The sequence below is a fragment of the Acinonyx jubatus genome, chromosome B2 (genome assembly GCF_027475565.1).
Source record: "Acinonyx jubatus isolate Ajub_Pintada_27869175 chromosome B2, VMU_Ajub_asm_v1.0, whole genome shotgun sequence".
Classification (NCBI taxonomy): Eukaryota; Metazoa; Chordata; class Mammalia; order Carnivora; family Felidae; genus Acinonyx; species Acinonyx jubatus.
In genome coordinates this window covers 142,466,467-142,481,117 of record NC_069385.1, presented here as the reverse complement: position 1 = coordinate 142,481,117, position 14,651 = coordinate 142,466,467, and the positions used below count along the sequence as shown (strand labels likewise).

The 14,651-nt window shown below is 42.3% G+C and overlaps 1 long non-coding RNA gene across 1 annotated transcript in view; it reads right to left on the bottom strand.

Annotated features, from left to right (window-relative positions):
* The window catches only part of LOC128315709 (uncharacterized), a 372,477-nt gene that overhangs the window by 335,204 nt on the left and 22,622 nt on the right, over positions 1-14,651 (bottom strand). Inside the window, exon 2 of the long non-coding RNA XR_008298770.1 lies at positions 13,100-13,161. This is a non-coding gene — a long non-coding RNA (uncharacterized LOC128315709). The remainder of the gene's footprint in view (positions 1-13,099; positions 13,162-14,651) is intronic.

The window sequence follows — 14,651 nt, the reverse complement described above, 5'->3', positions numbered from 1 at the left end:
GGCTGGGTCAACACACCCTTCTAGCAAGCTTTGACCAGAAACTTTATGTACTTCAGTTTCCTTGTTTTTAAAACAGGAGAAATAGGGGCACCTGGGTGGCTCAGTGGGTTGAGTGTTCGAGTCTTGATTCTTGGATCAGGTGATAGTCCCAGAGTTGTGGGATCGAGCCCCACTAGGCTCCAAGATAGGCATGGAGCCTGTTTGAGAGACTCTCTCTCTCTGCTCCTCTCCCCTGCTCATTCGCATGCTCTTTCTCTAAAATAAAATAGAATGTGGGGCGCCTGGGTGGCTCAGTCGGTTAAGCGTCCAACTTTGGCTCAGGTCATGATCTCACAGTTCGTGAGTTCGAGCCCCGCGTCGGGCTCTGTGCTGACAGCTTAGAGCCTGGAGCCTGCTTCCAATTCTATGTCTCCCTCATTCTCTGCTCTTCCCCTGCTCATGCTCTGTCTCTCTCACCTTCAAAAATAAATAAAAACATTTTAAAAAAATTTAAAGTAAAAGAGTGAAATAAAATAAAATGGGAGAAATCACAGCTACTGTGCATTGTTGTGATGGAGGCCAAATGAGATCATGTATGAGTTGCATTTATCACACGGCGAATGAGGAGTAGTTCGTCGTGGTTTGCTATTACCGTCCGTCGATTTTGACTAGAAGTGGGCACTAGGTTTCCTGAGCTGTCGTTTTCAGTGGCTGCTGTTACGAGAATGGATCCTTTCCAGAACATGAAGAAACACTCTGTGTGGGAACCTGTAAGTCCTCTTCATACAAGCAGAATGACTGGAATAGACGAGGGATGTTGAGGGAAACGGAAAACACTCTCTATGTTGTTTCCACCTGTGACATTCTAATTTTTCTTGTTTCCTTTGCTCTGGGAGAGCAGTAGACTGGATGCAGCTCACCTTCAACAATAACCTTGAGATGATTCTTAGGCGCCTCCACCTTGGCATGAGTCGGGCTTCTCCAGAGAAACAGAACTGATAAGACACTGACTTATCTAAAGGAACCCAGTTCGTTGTCCATACTGAGCGCCCCGTGGAGCTGATCGGAAGCCAAGGTGTCAGACCGCTGCATCACAACCAACAGCCATAGGCAAGGGTGCTGCGGCTGAGGGACTTCACAACAACACAGGAATTTGCAAGTTCCTTCTGGGTTATCAGTCGGATTAAGTAATTCTCCTCCATATGTGTCCCTATTTAGAAAATAAGAGTTAATTGCTGAGTTCCGAAACAAATGATCACAAAAGCCAAGTTAGCCAACGTGACAACACCAACTCTTATGGGCACAAAGAAAAAGTCCTTTCGCAGGTGCAAAGTTTAGAGAAAAGAGTCCACAAGACCACACCCACTTTTTTTTTTTTTTAATTGAAGAGTGGACATACAATACTGTACTGGATTCAGGTATACAACATAGGAACCCAATAGTTAGATGCCTTATGAAACGAACAAGACCATGTCCACTTGTGACAGCAATTGCAAGTTCAGGGATCCCTAAGACCACTCTTGGGTTCCAGAATCAGCAAGGCCTTCAGTTACACTTGGGTTTCAGTGTAACACCCCGGAAGCTGTTATACTGACTGCTATGCTTATCACAGCTGAGAGATTCGGATTAAAATCAGCCAAGGGAAAGGGTGGGTGGGGCAGAGTCAGAGAAAGTATGAGATGTGGAGCTTCTGGCTGTCCTCTCCCCCGGGAGTCACGATCCACTTTACTTTTCCAGCACCGGCGTGTGACAACGTACAGCGAGTCTTTCCACGCTGGGAGCTCGCTCGAGCTTCAGTGTCCAGGGATTTCCCGGGGGCTCCATCACCTAGCCCTGAGTGACTGCCCAGACAGCTGATCTCAGTCTCCGGCCCCTCCATGATGCAAACCCCACTGCACGGCACATCGTTGGTGTGGCACAAAGCTTCCACTCCAAACTGCGCTGGCTCTGTCCACTGCCCAATGGCCTGCAGGTAAACAGAAGCACTTTCCTCAATGTCCACTTTTGACAACTTTCCTCGGACGGCACATTCTGAGGGCTTACAGGTTACCGTCCAAGAAACCAGGACAGAGGCCAGACTTCTCTCTGGGGAAGGGAGAGCTCTGTACTCCACTACTGGATAGCTGGTCACACCTGGGGATGCTCTCCCATTCTAACTTAATCTGTAAGTGCGTTTTATCCATGAAACAAACACTTCTTAAGCATTTATTTTGCTCTGGTCTTCTCTGAAATGTTTTTCCAACGTTGCCTCCATTAATCCTCACCGCAGCCTGCTGCGGTCAGCACTTAAAAAAAAATTTTTTTAACGTTTATTCGTTTTTGAGAGACACAGTGCGAGTGGGGGAGGGGCAGAGAGAGAGGGAGACCCAGAATCCGAAGCGGGCTCCAGGCTCCGAGCTGTCAGCACAGAGCCCGACGCGGGGCTCGAAGCCATGGACCGCGAGATCGTGACCTGAGCCGAAGTCAGACGCTTAACCCACTGAGCCACCCAGGTGTCCCAGTGGGCACTATTTTAACGGCATTTTAGAGACGAGGAAACTGAGGCTTGTCTCCAATTACAGAGCCAGTGACTGAAGATGGAATAATCAAGGAATACGGGAGTCCAGAGGTACAATGAAGAGACTACAGGAGCTTGTGCTCATAATCACTGTACCGCAAACATACTGCCTTTTCCATGCGAAGTCAATGTCCACAGGCACATGCTCAAAGAAAGCATGGGTACTGACTGAAAACCATCCACTGCTGCCCTTCTGTTCCACAACATATGTGAGTTCATTCTGCCACAACCAGCAACTCATCTCGCTCTACATTTAACCGACATAAATAGAAGGCAGAAGGACACGAAGACTTACCATGAGCTCACGGTGCCCTGATCAAAGAAGGCTGAGTTGACCACAGTATTTCAAATGGTCTTTTTGTCTGGCATCCCAGAGGTCTGTCCACCCTGGGGCACTGCACAATAGTAAGATTCCGGATGAGTGAAAGGCATGCCTTTCTTTATAAAACAGGATAAGGGCGATTCTGAAAGGGGAGGTGAGGACGACCAGCGTTTGAGGCTTCGAATACAAATGTCTGACAAGAAAACTGTTTCCCTTAAACCACTCCATGAGAGCATGCCCCTTGGGAAATCTTCATATGCCCCAGGATGCCTTGGTTTGGTACCAACTGGTCCAGATGATCCAACTTCATTAATTTAAAAAAAAATTTTTTTTAATGTTTATTTATTTTTGAGACAGAGATAGAATGCGAGTGGGTTAGGGGCAGAGAGAGAGGGAGGCACAGAATCCGAAGCAGGCTCCAGGCTCCAAGCTGTCAGCACAGAGCCCGATGCGGGGCTTGAACCCACGAACTGTGCGATCATGACCTGAGTCGAAGTCCGAGGCTCAACCGAATGAACCACCCAGGTGCCCCAACTTCATTAATTTTTAAATTTGGGGTAAAAAGCTTCTGTTCACTTGCTGTGTGACCAATGGTGTTGATATTTAATCAAAAAATTGGGATGGGAGTCCTGAAAACGCACTGAACGTATGAGGAATTTCGTGTGAAATCCAGCTGAAGAGAGCCTGATGTACAGGGGGAGAGGAGAGTTACAATTTTTCTGAGGAATGGTGATTGAAGAGACGTGGACCTAATGATGCTGTGAGAAAGAGGCCCTTCCCCAACCGGGACAGGGCCAATGATGCCGTCTACCCTCAGGCAGCACAAGGGAGGAGTGTTTCTACTCATGGCCGTTCTCTGATGACACAGGGACATCTCCAGAGTGGCCGGTGGTTTCCAAAAGATGGTGCCTCCAACAGCAAACCCAAACGGACATCGATTGGGAGGAGGGACACAGGCCAGTTCCAAGCACCAGAAGGTGCTCTTACTGGGAAGACGTTGGCGGGCCCCCTCTTAGATCTGTTTCTGTCCAGGTAGGAAATTCCTGGAAAAGGAGGAGAGGAGCTCAAGCTACTGCCACATAGCAACATGGCGAGCATGAGCAATGGGGTTCCGATGTGGGTCTAGCGTCATTCTTACGACCATTTGGTGCCTCCACATCCCTCAGGTGGGTGGTCTTGGAAACATCCATCACAACTGCGATTTGAAAGAAATATTAAAGACAGATGTTCTCCCATTTTACTGCGTTTCAGTTTTACAAACAGGTAACGGTGAAATTTAATATGTAAAACTGCCTTCCTCAGAGGATTCTTTTGTAATGATTAGAAGCTAAAGGATCCTTCGAGAAATTTGGCCAAAACTGTCAGTGCTTCACTGTACCTACACTCTACAAACACCCCAACTTTCTGTTTTTAATAGAATTACCAAGGCATCAAATCTACACCAAAATAATGAGTTGAAAAGTGAGAAGTTTAGTTAATGAACCAGTTGTACAACTCCTATAAAAACAAAAATATTCTAGGTTTGGGGGGTGGGGGGCATTTGCTTTGGTTTTGTGCTGGCTTATCCCACGGGATTAACAAAGCTCTTTGACTATTTGGTTTTGTGTCCCTATTGTCTACACCGCTTAATAGATCACACTTCTTCAAATGTGGGGCTTGGAGGGTCCAGAAAGTGCACTTACACCCGCTCCTGGCACTGTTGTATGAGGTAACTTTCCAGACTTGTAGTGTAGAGAATACTCCCCACCTACAGAGTGGGAAGCTTCCAGATCACAGGGGACACCAGCATCACAGGTACAGCTCAAGTCAAGAGGAAAATAAAAAAAAAAAAAAAAAAAAAAAAAAAAAAGAGTTGACTCTCGGGACTCTCCTCAGGGTGTATGTTTGGCTTTCTTGCTATCGGCGCCTAGCATTAATATTTGGCCAAAGCACATTTATAGGAACGTGTGGTGGGGGCACCTGAGCGGCTCAATCGGTTAAGCGTCCGAGTCTTGATCTCAGCTCAGGTCTTGATCTCAGGGTCGTGAGCTCGAGCCCCGAGTTCAGCTCCACACTGGGTGTGGAGACTCCTTAAAAAAAATAAAAATAAAAATATAGTAACATGTGGAAGGGCACGGTGGAGGAGGGTGAGAGCATGGGCCGTGAGGTCACGGGTAAAGGCACTGGAAAGGAGAAAGTGGACGTGTTTCAGATTTTAGTTGGAAGAATGTGCCTTTGTTTCCAATTCATAGTCTCCTTTAGTCACGACAGGGCACAAATAGAAGACTGAACTTTAAAAAAATAAATAAAGAAGGCAGGATGGTTTTGTTTCTGTAAATGCCTTGAACAAAGCATGTGTTTCTGTTTAATACTGGATGAGCTCCAATTGATGTCTAGATCCTTGTCAAAATGTTTACTTTTCTGTGGGATTTTTTTTTTTTTTTCCAGCGGGGCATTACAAAGCCATGCCTATAGCTCTGGACTTCAAAGTTGCGGCCAGCCTCCCTCGAAAAGCCATTGTTTCACCTACTTCCCCGTCCCCATTCAAATTAAATCTTAGTTTCTAAAAAATCATTTTGTGCCTGAGAAAGATCAATCTTGGTACGAAACCCGAAGAAACCGTTGGGAGATTTGAGGGAAATTCACCAAAGCAACTACTAAGACGACAAATATTGAAAACATGAATGTTTGTTTTCATTGGGATACTCGGCACGATATTTTGGGGCCATGTAAAACAACAAAAATAACTTGTTTTATTCCTGAGCAGTTGTGAACTACTGATTTGAGTATGCACAAGCCCCGTGGAGGGAAGTCTGAAAAAAAAATGTTGCTCTATGCTACATTGGGTATTTTATTCAGCCCCACAGGCCTATAGAAGGTAAAATACATATGCCATGAATTATAAATATGTCAAGACAATAAATGAATAACCCTGAATGGTTTTATCTTACATTTTCCCCTGGAAAACTTAACCCTTAATGAAAGCCACATACTATGATACAAGCGACGAAGGAACAAATCTAAGAGTAGGAAAAAATGTGTCTGTAGATAACAGCTATTTAGTTACAAAGATAAAAGAATTTTGTAAAAATAAGCAAAAACTAAAGCCTCTGACAGTCCCTGTGGAAGGATCTGATTTCTCCCTTCTCAATTTTTAAAATCCTTTAGATCAATTTCTTTCAACTTCTGGGTAAAATACCCACTTTTCCATCCCCCAGTGGAGGGCTGAAATTGGATTCAAAAGTTCTGTGCTTTGGTCTTGCTCCGTCCACCTTGTGACTCTAGGTTTGTGAGTTAGTGCTTGATGCTTTAACAATCATCCCCAGGGGTGCACGGGAGGCTCAGTCAGTTGAGCGTCCGACTTCAGCTCAGGTCATGATCTCACCATTTGTGAGTTCAAGCCCCACATTGGGCTCTCTGCTGTCAGCTCAGAGCCCGCTTCAGATTCTCTCTCTCTCTCTCTCTCTCTCTCTCTCTCTCTCTCTCTCTCTCTGCCCCTCTACTACTCATGCTCTCCCTCTCTCTCAAAAATAAACGTTAAAAAATAAATAAAATAAAATAAAATAAAATAAAATAAAATAAAATAAAATAGGTAATACAAATATACTGCATCCACATTTCCCACATGGTTAAAAAACATAGGAAGAGGGCACCGGAGTGGCTCAGTTAGTTAAGTGTCTGACTCTTGATTTTGGCTCAGGTCATGATCTCAGTGGTTCGTGGGTTTGAGCCCCACATCGGGCTCTGAGCCAACCACACGGAGCCTGCTTGGGATTCTGTCTCTCTCTCTGCCCCTCCTCCACTCAGGCATTCTCTGTCTCTCAAAATAAATAAAGAAACTTAAAAAAAAAAAGACAATGACTGATTATTAATTCATGAATCTGACGGCTGGCTGGCTGGTCCTACCCCCTTGGCTATTTTGCTGGGGCTGGTAGATCTACGATGCCCTCATCCATATGTCTGCGGCCTTGGCCTGGTTCTCCAGGTGGCCCATCAGGCGGCACCTTGTGGCACAAAGATTCCCAGCAGGAAGAAGGGGAAAAAGCACCTGTCAAGCCTCTGTTTGTGCCATGTTTGCTATTGCTCCATTGGCCAAAAACAATATGAGTAAGTGCAGTTAAACTGGGTGTAGACACGTAAGGAAATAGATACAGGGACGCATGAACAATGTGAGAAGCCTATTACAGCAATATGCCCCCCGAGGCAGGTCACTTCACCTGTCTGGGACTCATTTTCATCACCTCTAGATTGGAAAAATGGAATTTAAAAATTTCAACAATTTAAAAAATTGTTTGGAGAATTAAATGAGAAACTATATATGGAAATTTCTGAAGAATGAAGAGAACTCTCTAACTGAAAAGTAGCATTGTGAGACGACCTGTATTGCTCTGGGTCGCTTCCCCCAACCACGTTTTTAAGTTTTTACATGTCTTCCAACCACATTTAAACAAATTCACCCTGATGAAAATTAACTTAAACCTTTTTTTTTTTTAATTTTAAAACCAAATCACTACTTTTTCAACTAAGTGTTTAATGTTGAATTCGGTCACCGGAGTTGTCTTCAGCAGAAAAATCTGATGTCACTTAACATTTGTAGAACTAAGACTCTGTCTACACAATGCCAAAATATCTGGTCACTTTAACAAAGTTGGATTTTATAAGGCATCTGGATGATGCATCTACCTAGCACTGAATATTGTGAGCCTGTACTGATCACATGGACTGCTTTAGTTCATTTTGTGTCTTATAGGGTACTCCAGCTGCCTGCTTTTTAATAGCATTGGTTATTCTAGAATATGCCCTGAGATTAAAATGTCTTTTGCTGAGAAAAGTGACTTTCATCTGTCATACCCAATGCATCTCTTCCACATTAAATTTCCTTTAGCAAAATAAATGAGTTCTAGTTAGAACCAACAAGAGACTAAAAGAGAACACACAGTATTTTGAGTTACAACTGCCATAGAAAGGTGGGTTCCTTTTCTCCTTCTTCTTCCCCTCCTATGTGCTTAAAGCATGTGAAATGACAGCATGCTGAAGCATCATAGGATTCTACGACCATAGTCACCTTAAATTAGTGTGAAAGGACCCTGAACAGCAATGCTGATTAGTCCCAAGTAGAGTTTACAACTTCTTATCATGTTCATAACTTGGTCCCCAAGTTCAAGGGAGAAATAGGACCTTTGGCGTGATTTTCCTTTTTTTTTATTTTTTAAAAATTTTATTTATTTTTGAGAGAGAGAGACAGAACACAAGCAGAGGTGGGGCGGAGAGAGAGGGAGACACAGAATCAGAAGCAGGCTCCAGGCTCTGAGCTGTCAGCACAGAGCCCAATGCAGGGGTGGACCCACAAATCATGAGATCATGACCTGAGCCAAAATCAGACACTTAACTAACTGAGCCACCCAGGCGCTCCTGGCATGATTTTCATATTTGGGGTTTTATTTTTTTTAACTTTTACTTATCAATGTGTCACTAAATTTTAATTTATTAATGCCTACTGTCTCCAGGAAGTTGAAGCTTTATAGAAAAAGCTTTTGTGTCCTAATCCTGAATGTTCTGCCCATCTGTAAAATGCATTAGAGGTAAACACATATGGTGACTGGTCATTAAGGGACAACTTGAGCAGTTACCACCTTCTCAGCCAACACTATCTAGTGCACACAACTTCTTATCCCTTTTTGTTCTCCTTTCTTTTTTTCCTTCAGTTCCTGCCTGACCCACTTCTCTTTAACTGTTTTTTTCTGTTTTATTTCCCGATGGTGTCATTAAGCAGCCGCAGGATTTCTTAGCAAACACAGTAGACTTACTGTAAATTTGAGTCATGTTCTACGATGAAAAGTAGTTTGAGATATAAATCAGAATGACTCTAAGAAACACTGCAACTGGTGAACGAAATTAAAAAAGCACTGTTTGAAAATTTTAAGTCCAGTATAGTTAACATACAGTGTTCTATTAGTTTCAGGTATAACATAGTGGCTCAACACTTCCCAAGCATCACCAAAGCTCATCACAAGTACACTTCTAAATCCCCATCATCTAGTACCCCACTCCCCACCCACCTCCCCTCTGGTAACCATCCGTGCAACTGTTCTCTATAGTTAAGAGTTTCTTTTTTGGTTTGTGTCTTTTTTTTCCTTTGTTCTTTTGTTCTATTCCTTAATTTCCACATATGAGTGAAATCATATGATATTTGTCTTTCCCTGACTTATATTAAAGGAAAACTCTTGAGGGGATCCTGGGTGGCTCTGTCAGTTAAGCGTCTGATTCTTGATTTTGGCTCAGGTCAGGCTCTGAGATGACAGTGCGGAGCCTGTTGGGGATTCTCTCTCTCTGCCCCTCCCCTGATCATATTTGTTCTCTAAAAATAAACAAACATTAAAAAAGAAAAGAAAAGAAAAGAAAAGAAAAGAAAAGAAAAGAACGGAAAGGAAAGGAAAGGAAAGGAAAGGAAAGAGAAAAACTCTTGAAATGTGATTATTCTATGGTATATAACTCTTCACCTCCAACTTTCTGCCTTGATGGAAAGTTTTAGCTAGGTATTTGCTAGACCTCACTCATGGGTATGAAGTTTAAGATTTAGGAAATATAAGCACTCTTACTTCACATATATAGACTAAATCAGCACATATAATAAGGATAAGCACAGCACAATTACAAGGCACTGTTCTTTAATTTGAGATTACCAGCATCTAATAGGCTATGCTTATATTTTTGAATCACTGCAAGATTAGAAGTGCTAGCAACAATCAAATTTGGAGAGAAGAGATTTAATTCTGTCTAACACAACTTTTGGCTAAAGTATAGTTCCTGGCATTCTAATTCTTTGAAAATGAGTAACACTACTAATCAATAATTCATTCACAACCACATTATAAACCGAGCAGTATAATTTTTCGGGTTGAACTTTTTGATCCTAGACAGTAAAATTAGATTCCACTAATTATAGTCGGAGACAATGACCATTATATATTTTTAAAATCAAAACGAATCACAATCTGCTTCTAATCCACAAGTTGGGCTTCATCTTCCATATCCAACCTTCTCCAAGTGACCAACTTATGAATCATATGGAACTTGGGCTCCATCCATCCTCTGCCCCAGACAGAACTGTAGAAAGTCCTGCTCTGGCTTTCTTTCCTTAGAGCAAAGGAATGTTCCTCTCCTGGACCTATGCCTTCATCTTTCTAGACCTGGAACCTTGGAATTCCCTGCCTCAATGACCCTATACCCTGTTCCAAGGCCAGTGTAAGGAGTCTGTTCTCTAGGGCAGATGGGGAGCACATGTTGAACCCTAGGCTCAAGGGTTCACACATCTTCCCAGAAGGCTGCCCATGGGAGGAACAAGTCTAGAGAGAGGAAGATAAAGGGTGTGGGCCACAGGCTAGGCCTCCACTGTTGCTTTCACTTGGCCCCCACAACGAACCTGGTGTGAACCTACAGAATTTAACATATTGCCCAAACCCACAGGGCCCTGTTGGGTTTGAGGTCTTTGCATATGCTCTCTTCTCCACATCTGGAGAATTCTCTCTCCTCTTCACTCCTGGAGATTTTTCCAGTAGATCCAATCCGACTTCCTTTGTGAAAATTCTTCTAACTTTTCTGGACAGATTGGCTGTCTTCTCCTTTGGGTTCCTATGATGTGTTCTACTAATATTTACCATGGAGAAATTAACACATCTGACTATAATTCTTTATTCATATATTTGCCTCCTTCTCATGAAAAATTCGAGGCCAGCGAGAGTTACATTCCGATGATGATGCTTCATAAATATTCAACGAATATGTGTTGAATTAAATGCACTAAATGTGTGTAGTTTAGAAATTGGCTATCAGGCTCATTTCTCAGACTGAAATTCTTCAGGCTATGTCTGAGGATAATATTACATTTTTCTTTTTATAAAGGAATAGAATGGTAAACTCAAAATTAGTTAAGGTATTTTCCAAAGCGCGAGATTCCAAAAATTCCATCAATAAGAACAAATGTTTGAGGGATGATACAGTCCTCAGTAAAAATGGACGACTGTGCTTCACATGGCTTCAAATGGAAGAGAGCTGCCCACAGTGAGAATACGACCAAGGAAATCTGTGACCCCCACAGGCTGGATGCACCCATGGCATCAGCTGTTACTACGTGCATTTGAGTCAAACTAGAAGATGGGACATTTCCAAAGAAATAAATTCAAATTGATATAGTTTACTGCAACCTGCTAATCTGTCATGCGGAGAAATGGGCAATATTCTCAGAGGAATCTCATGATCGTTATTCAAGGCACTTAAGTAGACACCTAAATCGTGTGGCATACAGCCTCTTTGTTGCTCAAAATTCCAACAGATGCTTACCAGCTTGCATTTTGCACCCCTTTGCTAGATGCCAGGAACTCTTCCACGTATTTTACAAGTAGAATTGTTTAATCCCCACAAGAGCACGGTGAGGTAGAAAGTGAGGGTCAGGATAGTTAGGAAACTTGCCCAAGGTCACTATGGGAGTGAACCTATGAGTCTTGGAGGTAGAAGGATCAAAAATTGGGAGTCACTGAAATATGCATGGCAACTAGAGCCAAGAGGAGATGGTGGCAGGAGCCGCTGGTCTGTTAAAAGGGCAGGAGAGCACTGATGGAGCTGAACTGAGGAGCTCGTGCACGAGATGGAGAGGGTAGCCCCATAAAAGTGGGAGAAGAAACAAGAGCAGTGATATTCCAGAAACCAAAGGAGGGAAGACGTGCATGAAGTCAGCTCCACATTACAAGATCTTATACGCACATCACACAGTTGACTGCAAGGAGGTCCTGATGTACATTTAGAAAGTCTCTGTCAGAAGTTCACATCCAGACTAAAGCCTGATTTGGTGAGCTGGTGAATGAATGGAAGGCCATCATGTAGGAGTAAAGAAAGAGAAAGCTTTCAGAAGGTACTGAAAGGAAAGGCAAACCCAAGGCAGAAGTTTAAAAGCTAGGAAAGGTCCAAAGTTTGTTCTTAACACTGCGTAGTTTCCACTTGGAAAGTGGAAAAGAGTCAAAGCAATTTTAAATACGGCACAGTTTTATTCGCTAAAGCCACTGACTTCCTAAACGTTTACAGCAACATCTACGTAGTGCTAGATTCTTGATACTCAATGTCTGGTCATCTACGTTAGCATTTCCTGGGAAGTAGTTAAAACTACGAAATTGCAGACCCCCAGTGATGCAAATGCGTTTTAAAGTTTAAAACCCACGAATCTAGATTCTACTACAGATAACCCAAGAGAAATCTTATCCATTAAAGTATAGTTTGAAACTGTTGTAATTTACTCTGTATACACACCAGAGTCACATCTAATTTATTTGTGAATACCAGCATTGCTCTTTTTTCAAATCCAGTAATTAACTAGCTTCAAGTTATACTATCTCAAGTAATGAATTTTACTCTTAAATTGGAATACGATCACATCCATGCATACAGATGGTGTAGATGCACTTGGGTGGATGGCTCTCCCTGCACTGTGCAGTATGTTTTTAGCCTTCTCTAATTCAAAGCATTATCCAATTGCCAGAGGTAAATATTTTATGGACTTCTCTCAGTAACGATGCTTATTTCTCTCAAACCTGTCCCAGCTTATGTCATAGACACATTGTAGCAGAATAAATAAAGGGCTTCATGGGGTTCATTTTATACGGGCTGTAGCAGTAGTAACAGCCCAGGAGGGGAAATGATCGGAGGACCAGAGAGAGGATTCCATAAAAGGAAAACACACACAGAAACAATCCTTGTCTGCAGGATTCCAATATACACAAATTTCAGCTATCATGGTTTAGTGAAATACCACCAGCTTTCAACAACAGGGTTCAAATTTCAGTTACTGTAATATATCAGATGGGAGTAATTGCTTCAAGTGTAAACTTTGCTGCTAGCTCTTTAGCCCACAAATCTCTATGTAAAAAAGAGACGTACACCCCATTCAGTGACCAACCGTGGCACTTCTTTCGAAGCCTATCGGCGATTAGTCACTGTACATCTGTTATTCCGCGCACATACAGACAGAAAAGCGTGTCATTCCACGGCCCCCTTATCTCCCAGGGAAAGCCCCACAAAACTTTTTACAAAATGGATAATCGGGAGGGAAACAGCCGACGAAGAGGAAAGTAGAGCAGAGAAACGAAAAGCGCTAGCACTGGAAGTTAAATCGGAATCTTCCACGCATGGTTGACCACGGGAACATTGACACTATGACCATTTGAGAGACTCTGGACGTATAACCAATAAAAACGTAGTACAAGAGAGCTTACCAACAAACATGAAGAGGCTAGCCGTGATGAAAAGGATCGAGTTGTCCTCAAGGAGGTGACATCTGTTAAAAAAAAATAAATTTCACATTAAAAGAATGCTCTGATATTTCATAACAATGCAAGCACAAAGGGGGACAGGTCAGGAGGTGACCCAAACTTAGAAGTACAGCAGTTTGCCATGGCCGAGAAGATTTTCATTCCTTAAGTTACTCGATGAGAAGGCGGCAAGCACGGTTCAAACTACTCCTGACACGTTTTTTATAAAGGGCCAAAGCATTTTAGTTCTCGATATTTCTGTTTCAAATTATAAAGTACTGAAGAGAGTTTTACTGCTTTTTTTCATTTCCCTACATACTTATGACTGAAATTAAGAGAGTTTTTAATGTTTAAGCAAAAAATTGTAAAGGTTGCTGATAAAACAAATTTTTCCACTTGATTATTAAAATTGCCTTGTGCATTTTCAGTTTGCAAGGTCATTAAAAAAATTTTTTTTAATGTTTATTTATTTTTGAGAGAGAGAGAGAGACAGAGCATGAGTAGGGAAGGGGCAGAGAGAGAGGGAGACACAGAATCCAAAGCAGGCTCCAGGCTCCGAGCTGTCAGCACAGAGCCTGATGCGGGGTTTGAACCCACAAACCACGAGATCATGACCTGAGCCAAAGTCAGACGCTTAACCAACTGAGCCACCCAGGCGCCCCAGTTTGCAAGGTCATTTTTACAATCCCACACTATTGTCCAACGTATTACCAGCAGATATGATTGATAGGATGGATGGATAGATGGAAGAAAGAAAGAAAGAAAGAAAGAAAGAAAGAAAGAAAGAAAGAAAGAAAGAAAGAAAGAAAGAAAGAAAGAAAAAGGAAGGAAGGAAGGAAGGAAGGAAGGAAGGAAAAGGAAGGAAGGAAGGAAAAGGAAGGAAGGAAGGAAAAGGAAGAAAGGAAGGAAGGAAGGACGAACAGATGACAGACACACAAGATAGCTAGATGGCTCTAGAGATAGAAGCAGAGATTACAGACGGAGATATCCAAAGAGAAGAAAACAGTCAAAATGAATTTAGGCATAGGGTAACCTTGAACTATCTTTTTTTGGTATTCGTAAGTGCCAAGGTCAAGAAAGAGAAGTGTGCTTGCATGTGCACTGGATATCCAATAATGGTATCAACATGTAAAAACCATGCAGATTTGGTGGCGCTTGGTGGGCTCACTCAGACCACGTGACTCTTGATCATGGGGTTTTGAGTTTGAGCTCCATGTTGGGTGTAGAGATGACTTACAAATAAAATGTAAAGAAAGCCCCCAAAACTAAAAACTAAAAAAATTAAAAGTGCACATTTTGAGTATGGATTTATCTTTTAACTTGGAAGATGATTTACAAGAGATAATTCTATGAGAATTCTGCCAGTAACTTTGTCCATAACAAGGAGACTCCTTTCCAGGTGTACTTCACTACATGTGATACACATAATCCTAATTTTATGTACATTCTATTCTTCTAAATTAAATCATACTCAGACCCACAAGAGAAAACTTCTAGGAACAGAGTATCACTATTT